The sequence below is a fragment of the Phoenix dactylifera genome, unplaced genomic scaffold (assembly GCF_009389715.1).
Source record: "Phoenix dactylifera cultivar Barhee BC4 unplaced genomic scaffold, palm_55x_up_171113_PBpolish2nd_filt_p 000776F, whole genome shotgun sequence".
NCBI lineage: Eukaryota > Viridiplantae > Streptophyta > Magnoliopsida > Arecales > Arecaceae > Phoenix > Phoenix dactylifera.
The window spans coordinates 183,831-196,607 of record NW_024068147.1 but is presented as its reverse complement, the minus strand read 5'-3'; the positions used below and the strand labels follow the sequence as shown (position 1 = coordinate 196,607).

Genomic DNA, 12,777 nt, shown 5'->3' with positions numbered 1-12,777 from the left:
ATGAATTGTGAGAAAACAAATGTACCATGCACTATATGAAGGGATAACAAAAATCCCTGTACGTACAAGTTTGTTACTCTTTAGTGAAACGAAACGAGTGTTATTCGAGTATATGTATAATTTATCATAAATTCCATCTCTCAAGGCAATGTTAACTATTAAAATTATAAAGTTAAATAAAACATAGTTTGGGCATCCATTAGTACTATACTAGATACATAATAGTAAATATTTAATATATCCAATAATACTATATTAAATAGGTAGCTAACAATATTTCCATAAACAATAATTATTGTATTCAATTGATATAGTATCACTAATTACAAGTAACACGTTGTTTAGTTAATTAACGATTAATGTATTATGACAAATTTACTAGTTGAACCTAATTGTTTAATGATAACAAATTGATGACATTAGTTCTAACAAGACATGTATCTGCTTTGTTAGAGAATAAGATTAATCTTACAAATCGAAGGAAGTACAATTTGGTCACTATTTCATTCATGCTTTATTTATCAGTTATTTTGCACTAATAATAAATTTATATCGTAAATGTTATAAATTCTCCTACTAACTTTAAGATAACTGATCTCAAAATATCTCGAAAAAAGCTCGAAAAAATTACAAACCGGCAAAAAATTGTATCTTTGCAAATAATGTTGTAATTCAGCCGTTATTTCTGTGTTATAATAATTGTTATAACAGTTTTTTTTAGTAAGTTGGATATACCATACCGTTGTAGCATAACTATATCTAATAAAATCAGAAAAAAAAAAGTGATGAAGAGAGAGTGGAGTAGACTCGTAGTTGTCACAAAACCAGCCACTAGAGTGCTGCGTAATATACAAGACCCTCCAATCGGCTGCCTTATTCATTTTTTGTTAAGCATGAGTGACCTGGGAGGCCACACGGTCCCTCAACAAGTTACGAATGTTCTGCATCAACGGGTACTCATCGTCTGCCCTAGCGTGTCTCTAGATCCACCCAATCATAGTCATCGAGTCTCCTTTTAGTGAATTCGATCTATTACCAAGGTGAGACGCATATGGGTGATCCTCTTCCAAGCAACTCTGAGCTCGGCTCTAGAAATAGAAGTGTTATAAAAACGACTACCTCCGCTACAACCAATTTGGAGTTAGCATCTCTGATTACAAATCTAATAATTTTTCTTTCTCCTTCATCAGACAAACTATTATGGAAGTTCATCTCGAGAAAGCTTGAATGTGGGACTTGGTTTGCGGTCAAAAATTTGTGGTCCAAGGGCTGACTGGGTAAATAACAGTCGTTCTATTCTAAGCATTGTTACGGACGATAACGGTAACGGGGTAGCCGCCGTTAGGGGATAAAGCATTAATTTATAGACCGCCTGGGCGTCCGAAGGCACGCGCCGCAAAAGAAGGCAACCTAGGGTTTCTAAGGATGTCGAAATCTCCTGCGAAGAAAACGAGATTCCTCTATCGTTTCTAGATCCAGAAAATAACGATCCGTTTCAAAACCGTGGGAGGAGAAGCATAATGAGGAGGAGTTAGATCGGCTCAGTTCTCTCCTACGCGTCAGGTTTGGATATTCTTTTTCCGCCAAGATGAGTTATTTTTTATGATTCTCTGCCAGATCTGTTTATTCCATCATATGTAACTATTTTTATGATTTGAAATATGAAATCAGTGCTATCTTTTTAACAAATTTTATTGGATACCGAAGTGGTGTAAGAACGGATGCCAAAAGTTCGACATCATGACTGTTGACTGTTATGGTTTACTACGCAAAATTTGGAGAGAAAAGGTGGCGAATGGGCTTTCTATCGTCTCTCTCCCAACACCAGCATAACCCATGTATAATGATCAAAAGTTGATATTAATCCAGACTACCATTATGCCAATGCTTTTCGAAGATTAGGCTTGGTTTTGGAGAGTTTTTGATGAAATAAATAAGGCTTAATAATAACATCATTTCGTATGGTAGCTTTTGATGTAAATTTCTAATAGTTTCTTGGAAATAGCCAAACTGCTTCTTGCTGAAAGTAAAGAATTAACTCATATCGAGTTACAAATTAAGAATCTATGTTGGTTTATAAATAATCTTGATCTTTTCACAAATCATTACAAATGGAAGAAGTTGATTGATTGTTATTGCTAATTGAATTATGAGACAAAATAATAATTTGATATTTGTGAACGCCTATTTTCTGAAGTGGTGCATGGTTTGGACAGTTTTATTCTCTATGAACCTGCAGAAAGTAGTCAAAACTTAGACTAAGTTCTAGTTGCCTAGAAATTCTTTGGATAGGTCTATATGGATCAGATCATACAAAAAGACACCCAATTTGCAGTTCTAGTCGTCTAGGTTTCAATTAATTGATTTTGAGGAATCAATGGATTGGTATGTCCTCGACATCTATGTTTTGAGTTCTTATCACATTCTCATAAATTAGTTGCTGCTTTTGTACCTTCTAAAGCATGGGATTCCAAAACTACTGTAGAAGTCATGGATACTCGGAACCAATATTCTTATATCCATGGAAAATGAAAGTCATTTTAATTGAGCCCTTGTCATTAGCCTTTTGCTCTAACACCTTCATGCACATGAAGTTCTTGCACTACTATGAAAATTCAATAACGGAGTTTTATCTTGTATTTATTGTCAAACATCCTTGTGGCATTTCAGTATTAGAAGGTGAAAAAATTGTTACATCTAGTGCTTATATTCATCTTAGGTCCCATTTGTGATGGGCAACATAAACTATATAAAGGATACTTAAGATTTTGTTGTATTTGTATAGCACTTTTAAAAAACCTTAGTCATCCTTCTTACTTGCTTTTTTGATTCGTAATTTGACAGTTTGTAAATTTGCTCATTGTGTTAGTTTACCTGAAATTTGAGCGTAGTTCATAGGGAATATTGCTTCCTTTTTAGATTAATACATCATGTACTAAAGTAGGCCCTTAAATAAGCATGGAAACATATAGATTTTTTTCTTATTCTTTCTAAAATTTTACATAGTTATTTCATAATTTTAACTTATCTTTATCTAACTTTATGAATTCTACTTATCTTCATCCATACCATATACGAAATTGAAAATCTTGAAATCATGGAATGTTCTTTCTTGATTTAATCTATCATTTTTTTATACCGAGAAATCCTCCCACTTATCTTCATTGATTATCTCGCTCATTCTCTGTATGCTATCACATGCATATGCTGTCTTTACTCCTTTCCCTATCAAATTGGACCCCTCTCGCAAAGCTTCCAAATAGATGTGGACTCTATATCTTGCTTTACACAGATTAGATTTTTTGATTCAATTCCCAAGCTAATCGGACTCTCTCTCTCTCTGAGTCTCTTGTTCGACTTAAAATGTATGTGGTCTTCCAACCTCCTTTTCTTTCCCTCAAACATGCATTACAAACGTCTGATTGCTAGTATTTTTAAAATACTTGCATTAGAACCTGCATATGCACTTGCGTAATATATATGCACTATGAGGTACCTTGACCTCTTGCATGGATTATTTTGGAGAGAAAATAGTTCATCTGCCGCTCTTGTCAAGTCCTAACTTGGTCATTTAAAGAGTTGTTTGATAATAAGTCTTGTATTCAAGCTTGAAGTTTTACATGCATGCAATTAATGCTGCACCTGCTATATTTTGTCCTGTTATGAACTCAAATTTATGAAATGCATGCATTGATGGATGATGATTATGACCAATGGTTTTGACAAACTAATAATGTAATAACAACATTTGGATTGATTTAGGTTGGGTCTGTGGAAAGATAAATTTATATAAGGCACGCATTCATTGTAAATGATATGCAATTAGTGGATGCGGCAAACTAGATGCTCAAAGACCAAAATTTCTTTTTGTATAGATAATCATTTGATGTCTTAGATAAAACAAATAACTGAAATATATGCAATGTGCAGGATCAGCTAACATAGATTGAAAATATCACGATACTCATCCCATTTCCACTTTATTCAGTGGATATCAGATAGGGGTATGGTGTCAATTTGATGCCAAAATTTGTATTCATACTTATTATAAATGGACATATTTGTTCAATATGGATGTGGATATGAATAGGATGCTAGGCATATCCTTGTTTAAAGAAATCTAAATATGAAATGGTTATTAGTGAAGAAACTTCAAGGAACTAAAGAGCCTTATTCACTGCTTCATTAGCATTTTAGTGTTAAATTAGCCTGTGATGAAAAGCTCTATGCAAATAAAATCTGGAGAAAAAAAATACACTCATGGAATCGATGTGGCCTTGAAGGTTAATACCATCTTCGTATGTAGGTAACTATGACATGAGAAATCTATGTAATCAACTCAGCAACATTTAAGAAACAAACTCAGTAATCTTTATGAAATGAAACTCGATGGTTTAAAACTGAACCAAGGCATGGTGTCATGGATGATTAGTAATGGATGTAAATCATGATGTGTAGCTGATTGCTGAAAAAGACAAAAGATATTGTTTAAATAGTAGGGTTAAAATATAGAATGATGTGCAGTGCAAGACTTGTTTTGGGATTAATGCATGATAGTTGATTGCTTTTGCATGTCACGCCAAAACCGTGCCCACATCATTTGTGCATGTATCTCAAAGTCCTCACATCACATCTAGCTCCAGTGGAAACAATATTTGTACTGCGGATGGAGGTAAAAGAGACAAATGAAGGTCTTGGAGCTTGCGCGTGGAACTTAGCTGCTAGAACTAGAAGTAGGTGCAAGCATGGGGAAGTGGACTTTTTGGGACACATTGCTTATTGCTGAAAAAATCCTTTTGCAACTTTTAAACCAGAAAAGTACTTCCTAAAAAAATAACTTTTTGGTAATAATACTTAGAAATGCTTCTATAAATAGAAAAGCCAAAAAAGCATTGTAAAGTGAAGCTAGAAAATCTAGATTTCGGCGTTTTCTTTTGTAAGAAGAATGTTTTAAAAGGAAATAGGGGCACCAAACATTCCTCATTAACACTTTTAGTAAGGAATCGCTTAGGAATCTAGTGCACTTTTGAAATTTTGAGAAAAATCTGAAGTAGATTATTTATCCTAGTAGAAGATTTTGATTACTAAGGTAGTGCAGCTGGCAGAAGTTTGGAAGAGACAAGAATAAGATTTGGATTATCTCATTTTATTTTATAACTAGTATGTGGGAGGTGTGATGCATGTGGATGTGTTTTCTTAAAAAGTTATAAAGGTGATAAATAATTAATATTAGGACAAAAGTTTGAACCCTTGATTTAATGGTTCACAGCTGTATATTCTAAGCTATTGTAGCATGAGAGATGGATTGTTGGAAAACAGACAAGTTGGGAGGCACAAATATGCAAAAAGCTATTTTTGGAACAGAAAATTGGGGGTGCACGAATGGAGCCTCTAGAGATGGGGCACCAAGGAGTTTTGTTTGAATAATAGAATAGGAGTATTTAATTTTTAAAGGTTTATATGTAGTCGGATATCCAGATTTAGATCTAGAAAAAAACACTTAAATCGGGATATATATTTGGATTGAGGTATATTCTGTGATCTATCTTACCTACTTTCAGCCCTAATTTAGGACAAAAAATGATGTACTACTAGTGACTAAGTAAGACAGTCTTATAATTTTTCTTTCGTACCATATACTATTTGTGGAACTTTAATATGCAATTTTTTTTGAGATGTATGCATTGTTAGGTTACTGGCACATTCATTCTAAGGTGAGACGCAAAAACAACCATTGTCTTTCAATAATGTTGATTACATAATTGCAGGATGTAAAATCTTAAAATCAATAATTTTATTTAAACATGAGAGGGCAAACCTTGGCGTAATGGTAAGGTGACTGCATTGCAACCGAGGTTTCATATATTTGAACTATAGAAACAACCTCTCAGGGCTTTGCACATATGACCCTTCCTAAGCACTGTAGCTATAGAAGCCTCCTGCACTGCCTCTTCATTTTATTTAAACATGATGCAATACAATTCAGGTATTGCAATCTGTGTAGGGATGAATCACACTTTAGAGAGATTAAATTTACATATGGGACAAGCCTTCATTGAAGGAAATTAGAGAAGAAGGATTTGAGCATTTATTATCTTCTGATGAAACCATTTTCAGTCTCATAACTTTGTGAGTAGTACTAGACATAGATAATAAATGAAAGAAGAGCAAACAATGGAGATGTCTGGTTGGCAAGGAGCTATGACCCTTTATCTTTCCCTTTTGTGTTCTTTTTTCTTTGTTTTGCCTTCTTTCCATCTCTCTCTTTTTTCTCCTCCTCTTTTCCTTTTTTATCTATTAGGCACCTAAAATTTGTAGGCTTCTTAATTTAGTGCTAGTCTTCCCCTAGTTGACATGAATAAGTCGGGGGTTTCCTACAACTTAGAATAAGCACTTAATCCACAAGGTGGCACCATAAAATAGATCCAAGCCTTGTTATCGATCCATCAAACAACCTCAATCTTAGAGTTAATCCTTTCAAAACATAAAATGACCGTACGAGGTCTGGATGAAATATTGACTCCCAAAGACAAAAGAACAAGTGTAACAGAAATAGGAACCTCTAAAAGTAAAATTGCATAGATTGAAACTCAAATTAAGGATGAATTCATGAATAGAATGTACGAGTAGATTTCAGTGAAACTAAGGATGAATTCATGAGTGCAATGTACAAGTAGATTTTAGTGGATCATGAAAGCTAATGGGAAGACTAGATTAATGGCATTATTCTAGCTTGGGATCTATATGTTTATCAAGAAAGCATCCTCTGATAAGATCCGAAAAACTTAGTTTTGGTTTTGGTCCTGATTTGATTTATAGTTTCCACTTTGGCAGTTTTCATGGTTTGAGACTTTCAGGTATGCTAGCAGTAGATTTGGTTGAGAATTGTAAAAAATCCAAATCCTGTCAATTAAAATTATCAAAGCTGGAGTAAAGAAATCCAAATCCTGGGAACCAAAATTATCAAAGCTGCCTTGGTAGTGCAAAAATTGTCATTTGGCTGGAGTACGTACTAGCGTGATATTTGGTTGTTTGGTTGACAAATTCCAGCAATATTATTTTTATATGCCAGGATTGATGACCAACATGGCTATTTATTATGCATTTAATTGCAAGATATATGTCATGCTCATATATGTGCATGGTTGGTACTGTCTTTTATTTGAAAATTAGAAGTATGATCTGTTGGAGAAATATGTTATGCTTGTTTTACCGATTTCAACTTTTCTTATAAATAGTAGCCTGATGTAGTAGGAAGAAGTTTTTGTACTACAGAATCTACAAATATCACCCTTTTGCCCAAGATTTTCTTCTAAAGGAGATTGAGTTGTCAGGGGAAAACTCTTGCTTGAGAGCCTTGATTTTTCATTATTTTTTTTATATAGTTTGACCTTCCTTTTCTGTAAAATAACAATTACCGAGACGTGTCGTATAAAATTGATGTTTGGGCATTAATTGCCAGAAGGCATTGTGAACCATAACTTTCCCCTTTTTGCAGCAGCATACTAATGGGAAATGTTGTGGTTCATGGTGCTTGTAGGTTATTTCGCTTGCATACTGCTATATATATTATATCGTATTGAATATGTGCCTGTTACTAAAAACTTGTTAATAATAGTGATCATTTAATTTAGGAAAATCGAGAACATTGAATCTCCAATTTTTTCCCTAAAATGGCTGGTAGTTATCACAATTGCTTTGTTTTCAAACAAAATGTCAGTTTTGTATGGCAAAGCATTATTGATAGACTATTATAAGTTTATTTATTACCTTAGTTCTCTCACAATGCCACTGTGGAAAGCTTCTGGAAGAACCTTTTCATGTTATTATGCCATATTGATACTATGCATTATAGTATTAATTTCTTTTTGATAATGGAGTCTGATGGAGAGGTTTTTTAAAATCTTTGCTGTAGTTTTGGGTCTTCTTTCATGTCTTCTTCTGATGACTTATCTTTCTTTCGTTCTAACTATATTTCCTCTATTCTATTTTTAGGGTACACATTAAAACATTATGCACGAGGAATACTTGGAAGCTTGCGGTCTTGTTGCAAATGTCGATCAAAATTCTAGGGCTAAAATATGGAGAGGTAGACCCCCAGATTTTATTGGTGGCACCCTTCAATTGGATGCATATTTAAAGCTCAGAGTCCGATCCCTATGCACCAATTTTTCAAGAAGCAAGGTTTGGCAATTAGCATAGAACTTATTTTCCTTCTACTATATCTTAAGAATTTGAAAAAAGGATTTTATTGCTAGGTTTGCATGTTTGATGTCTAGTAGTCAAATTCATAAGCCATGGATAAGAATCCACCGGAATAAAGTGGGTTACTATTTGATGTTTATAATTTAAAAATTGTTATAATACATACATACATCTATATATATATATACCTACATCTATATATATATACACACACACACACATACATCTATACATCTATATATATATATATATACATACATCTATTCTATATATATATATATATACATACATCTATATATATATATATATACATCTATATATATATATTCATACATATGTATCTGGTTAGGTTTCTAATTTTTGGGTTTGGGTTCTAAATTCAATACCAAGCCAGTAAGGCTTTAATTATGATTTTGAGACCTAAACCCAATCCAATATTGGTGCATTTTTTAAGACCCAAATCCTATATCTCATGTTGGTTTCGGATCAAGTTAGCATGTTCTTGGTCTCCATCAACACTCTTACTCATATTCTTTTGGTCCAATTTATTTTTTGTTGTGTCAAAGTTCATTTTGTTTCATGTAATGATATGTTTCAATAATTTCAAGAATAATTAGAATTTGATCATGCCCATAAATTACCCTTCTGAAAATATGATATATTTAAACCTATTTTGAGGAGGTAATTTATTTCTTTTCTTCTCTGCCATACATAAAGCGTGTATGAACCATGCCTTTTCTTAATGGATGGAGAACATTTTAATATGCTAATACATCAGTTACTCTTAATGCCCATTTTGTGGCATTAAATGCATTTTCATCCAAATCTGTTGATGAATGAATTCTTATGATTGTTGTGTCTGCTATCGTAATAGAAGTCCCTTTTCTAACAGAATTTGCAGATTGTCAAGCATTCCAAAGTCTTGGCTGTGCCCCTTTTATGTCATGTAAAGGAGGGATTTAGGAAGAGGTCAATGGGACATGATCACAGACCCAGTTATTGTTGGGAAGGTTTCTGGAGTCGTTCTGTTGTGCAGATGCTTACTTGATGCATCCAACTTGTCAAAGCGCATGAGACTAATGTTTGTGGTGTGCATTGCAGGTTGGTCATGATCATTTTGTGTATGAAATTATTCTAGCCTTGAAGTCCCTAAAATATGTAATCAAGTCGCTTGAGCCTTTTTTTTTTATACACATCCATGCTTGACAGTCATATTAAAGCACTTAAAGCTTTCACTGAGGTCCTATTTGCCATTGATTTTATTTCTTGTCTTTTATTTTCTATTTTTAAAAGTCACTTTCATTATTTCTGAAAAAATAAAATTCATGTCTTTAAAACCACCACCATCAACACCCTCTCTATAATGACTGCCACTGTCGCTGCTACACCTTACCTGTCTTCACCGCCATCTCTGCCACATCACGGCACCTCCACCACCACTATTATCTCTGTCATAATCACTACTATCAACATCTGCACCACACCATCGGTGACATGGTTGTCACCTACCACACATTGGTGCCCTTACCACCACCTTTGTTGCTGCCAATGCCACCATCACTGCTTCGTCTCTATCATAACAACACCACCATAATCGCCGCCTCCACTTCACATCCATTATACCAACCACCAACACCATCGCTACCTTTAAAATATAATTAATTATATCAAACATATTTATATTTTTAAAATTTGCAAAATAAAAGAAACATAATATTTATTTTTCTATTCTTGAATATTGAAAAGGAAAGTGATGCCAAATGGCACCTAAGTTTTTCTCTTTTTTTAAAAAATATGAATTTGATAAACAATACATATCTTATTGGCCGTTTTCATATATTACAGGTGTGAAGAATTTGTTGAGTTTAGATTTGGTCCGTACTCTTTTATATTGTTTATCAGATGCATTTTTGTTATTATCAAGTATAAATACAACTATATGAATTGGAATTGTGTTTTATATGACTTATGCAGTTATCAGCATGTATCTTAGTGCTTGTGTGGCAAGGAATACCACATCGGATGCTTAAAAGTACAGCATGGATGATTCAAAGGTGACCACATTTACGTTCTATTCCCTCTTTACAATGTTCAATTCATCAAAATCATGGAAAATTATATAATACAGTCAGTTCCTACCACCACGGAATTGCTAAAATGTAACTAGTTCTTTAGCACTAATTGTGATAGTAAGCTGTACTGCTTTAAAAGAGTACATCCTTACCTAGCAGAGTTTCTTTCTCATCTAGTTTTAGATGTTATAAAGAATAAGACCGAAGGAAAATGTTCGTACATGGATGCAAATGCTAAATAAGATGGAAAGGTGTACCGAGTGAAACTTCTTCTGCTGGTACTGCATTAATACTTTCCACAGTAGACTCTGATTTTCATTAAGTGCTTATTGGTTTAAGGAACCATAATTGATCAACAGTTGCAATTTTTTGCTGCATTTGTTTATTAGAATAGAAGTACATAATGCTTTTATGGGCCTAACTATTTAATTGCTATTACTCTGGACCTGAATTTCATAGTAGAATATATTAGGAGTCACCAAATTGAATTGTTATCATATCATAAATGTAGTAGGAAAATTAGTCCTGGGAAAGTAACAAGCATCCAATAAAAAAATTATATTCTAGATATCTTGAGTGAGATGACCTGTATTGACCTATATATAAAAAATATATTCACTAGATTTTGCTGTGTATTTGTTGATTGACATAAGCTCGATTTATGTCTTATGCGTCCATTTTGGTGCCATCATCCGGGTACTCGAATACTCACTTTCCATCCTTGACTGATATGGAAGTCAGATTGGTTGCTCTTCTTCATTGGGATGGGTAATAGTAACATATACAGATTAAAATGTTAGTCTTGTGCTTCTACTTTATGTGATTTACATTTCTAAATTTTTTTAGGTTCAGTCTACTGTGTTTGAATGGTTACTAGCTTATTGGTAGACTTTTATAGAAGTGCTCTGATCAGTTATTGGCCTAAAGGACTTTGTATGGTTTACTTGCATTTATAAACCATTTTTAGAAGCATTCATGAACGAAACTGGGGTCCGACCGCGGCCTCCGCCACCCGCACCAGCGCTGGCCTCTGCCGGCCTCCCTCCCTCTCTCCATCTTCTCTTTTTTCCTCTCTCGTTCTCCCTCTCCCCCGTCTCCTCCATTGTATCGGTACGGGCCCGACGCGGGCCCATACCAACTTGTCCCGCTAGGCAACCGGTATGGTGCCCGATACTGGTCCCGCCGATGCTGATTTGTACATTTACTTCTTTTCAATGCATGCTACCACTGGAAGCTTTTAAAAGTAGTTCACTAAGGATATCCTCGGGTTTATCCAAGCATCTTATGTTACTCTTCTTTGTATCACTGCTTAGTATTATAGTACTCATTCTGCCTGAATAAAAATAATAAAAAGGTTACCTAAAATCTATGATGTATTTTGAGAGGGAGAGTTCTGAATCGGCTTTAATATCACGCTTTGATGATACACTTCTACCAGACAGTAATAGTCTTAATTTTTCTCTCTTGTTTATGCTTGGGATTTATGTAGAGGAGTCGTTTAAGATTATGCATATTTAGCTTTTTTCTTTATTTGTGACTAAAATTATTGCTACTTGATTTTTCAGGTTTCAAATTATAAAAGTATGTAGTGAATATCATTGAAAATTCGAAAGATGCGAAGGCAATCTTATTGCTGGCTCTTCATCAAACAACAGCAGTTCAGAGATCAAGCATTCCATCCCCACTAATCTCCATATGAAAAGTTATAATCTAGTCAAGCATTTTGCGGCAGATCAATACTCAAATAGGTGTTCTATTCTTCATACCAATGATCGGCTCCACCTGATCATTGGTTTTGCTCCCGGCCAAATTCACCTGATATGACCAGGTTGTTGTTGGTCACTCTAACAGAAGACCTTCAATGGTCATTGCTGGAATGAGCGTCAAGTATCTTCTTGAATCAAGCATGAAAGAAAATGCACTCCAACTGAAATGAGAACTGACATCATTTGCCGAGAGAGAGCTACAATTAACTTTTCCACAGAATTCTCTTTAGGTAACTTTAGATAATCCTGCTGTGTAACATGTTAGCTGCTGACTGTGCTCTTGGTTCAGCGTTAATGTTTGTTCTTGTTGCACAAAGCAAGAACATAAACAACGATACTTCTCCCACGTAATGGTGAATTGGTATTTTTTTTCCTGTACTTCTCTGATGTAATGTTGTGCAAAGCAAAATGTATATAGTTTTTTCCTAAAATTAGCAGCTCGTCATTTAATCCATGTTTCCTATTTGTTTAGACAGATTGGTAGAGATAGAGAGAGGAAGCCACATTCTTCATAGAGCAATTTAATCACAAACTGCACCTTCTTAGTAAAGAAATTCTATTCTCTTTATATCTTCCGCAACATAGGAAGGTAGATAGAGGGGCAGCCACATTCTTCGTAGAGCAACTTAATCCCTTCTTCAAAGAAATTGTGCGCTCTCTACATCTTCAGCATGACAGTTGCAGTACTGCAACTTCTTCCTTTGTCCTCTTATTTCGCCTAAAATTTTGGTGCT

At 34.3% G+C, this 12,777-nt stretch overlaps 1 long non-coding RNA gene across 1 annotated transcript; it reads left to right on the top strand.

Moving 5' to 3' along the window:
* Positions 1 to 1,378: 1,378 nt before the first annotated feature.
* On the top strand, positions 1,379 to 12,493 carry LOC120107155. The gene is made up of 5 exons (XR_005509082.1): positions 1,379 to 1,563; positions 7,996 to 8,184; positions 9,098 to 9,306; positions 10,180 to 10,259; positions 11,843 to 12,493. It is a non-coding gene; the product is annotated as an uncharacterized LOC120107155 (long non-coding RNA).
* The last annotated feature ends 284 nt before the right edge of the window (positions 12,494 to 12,777 follow it).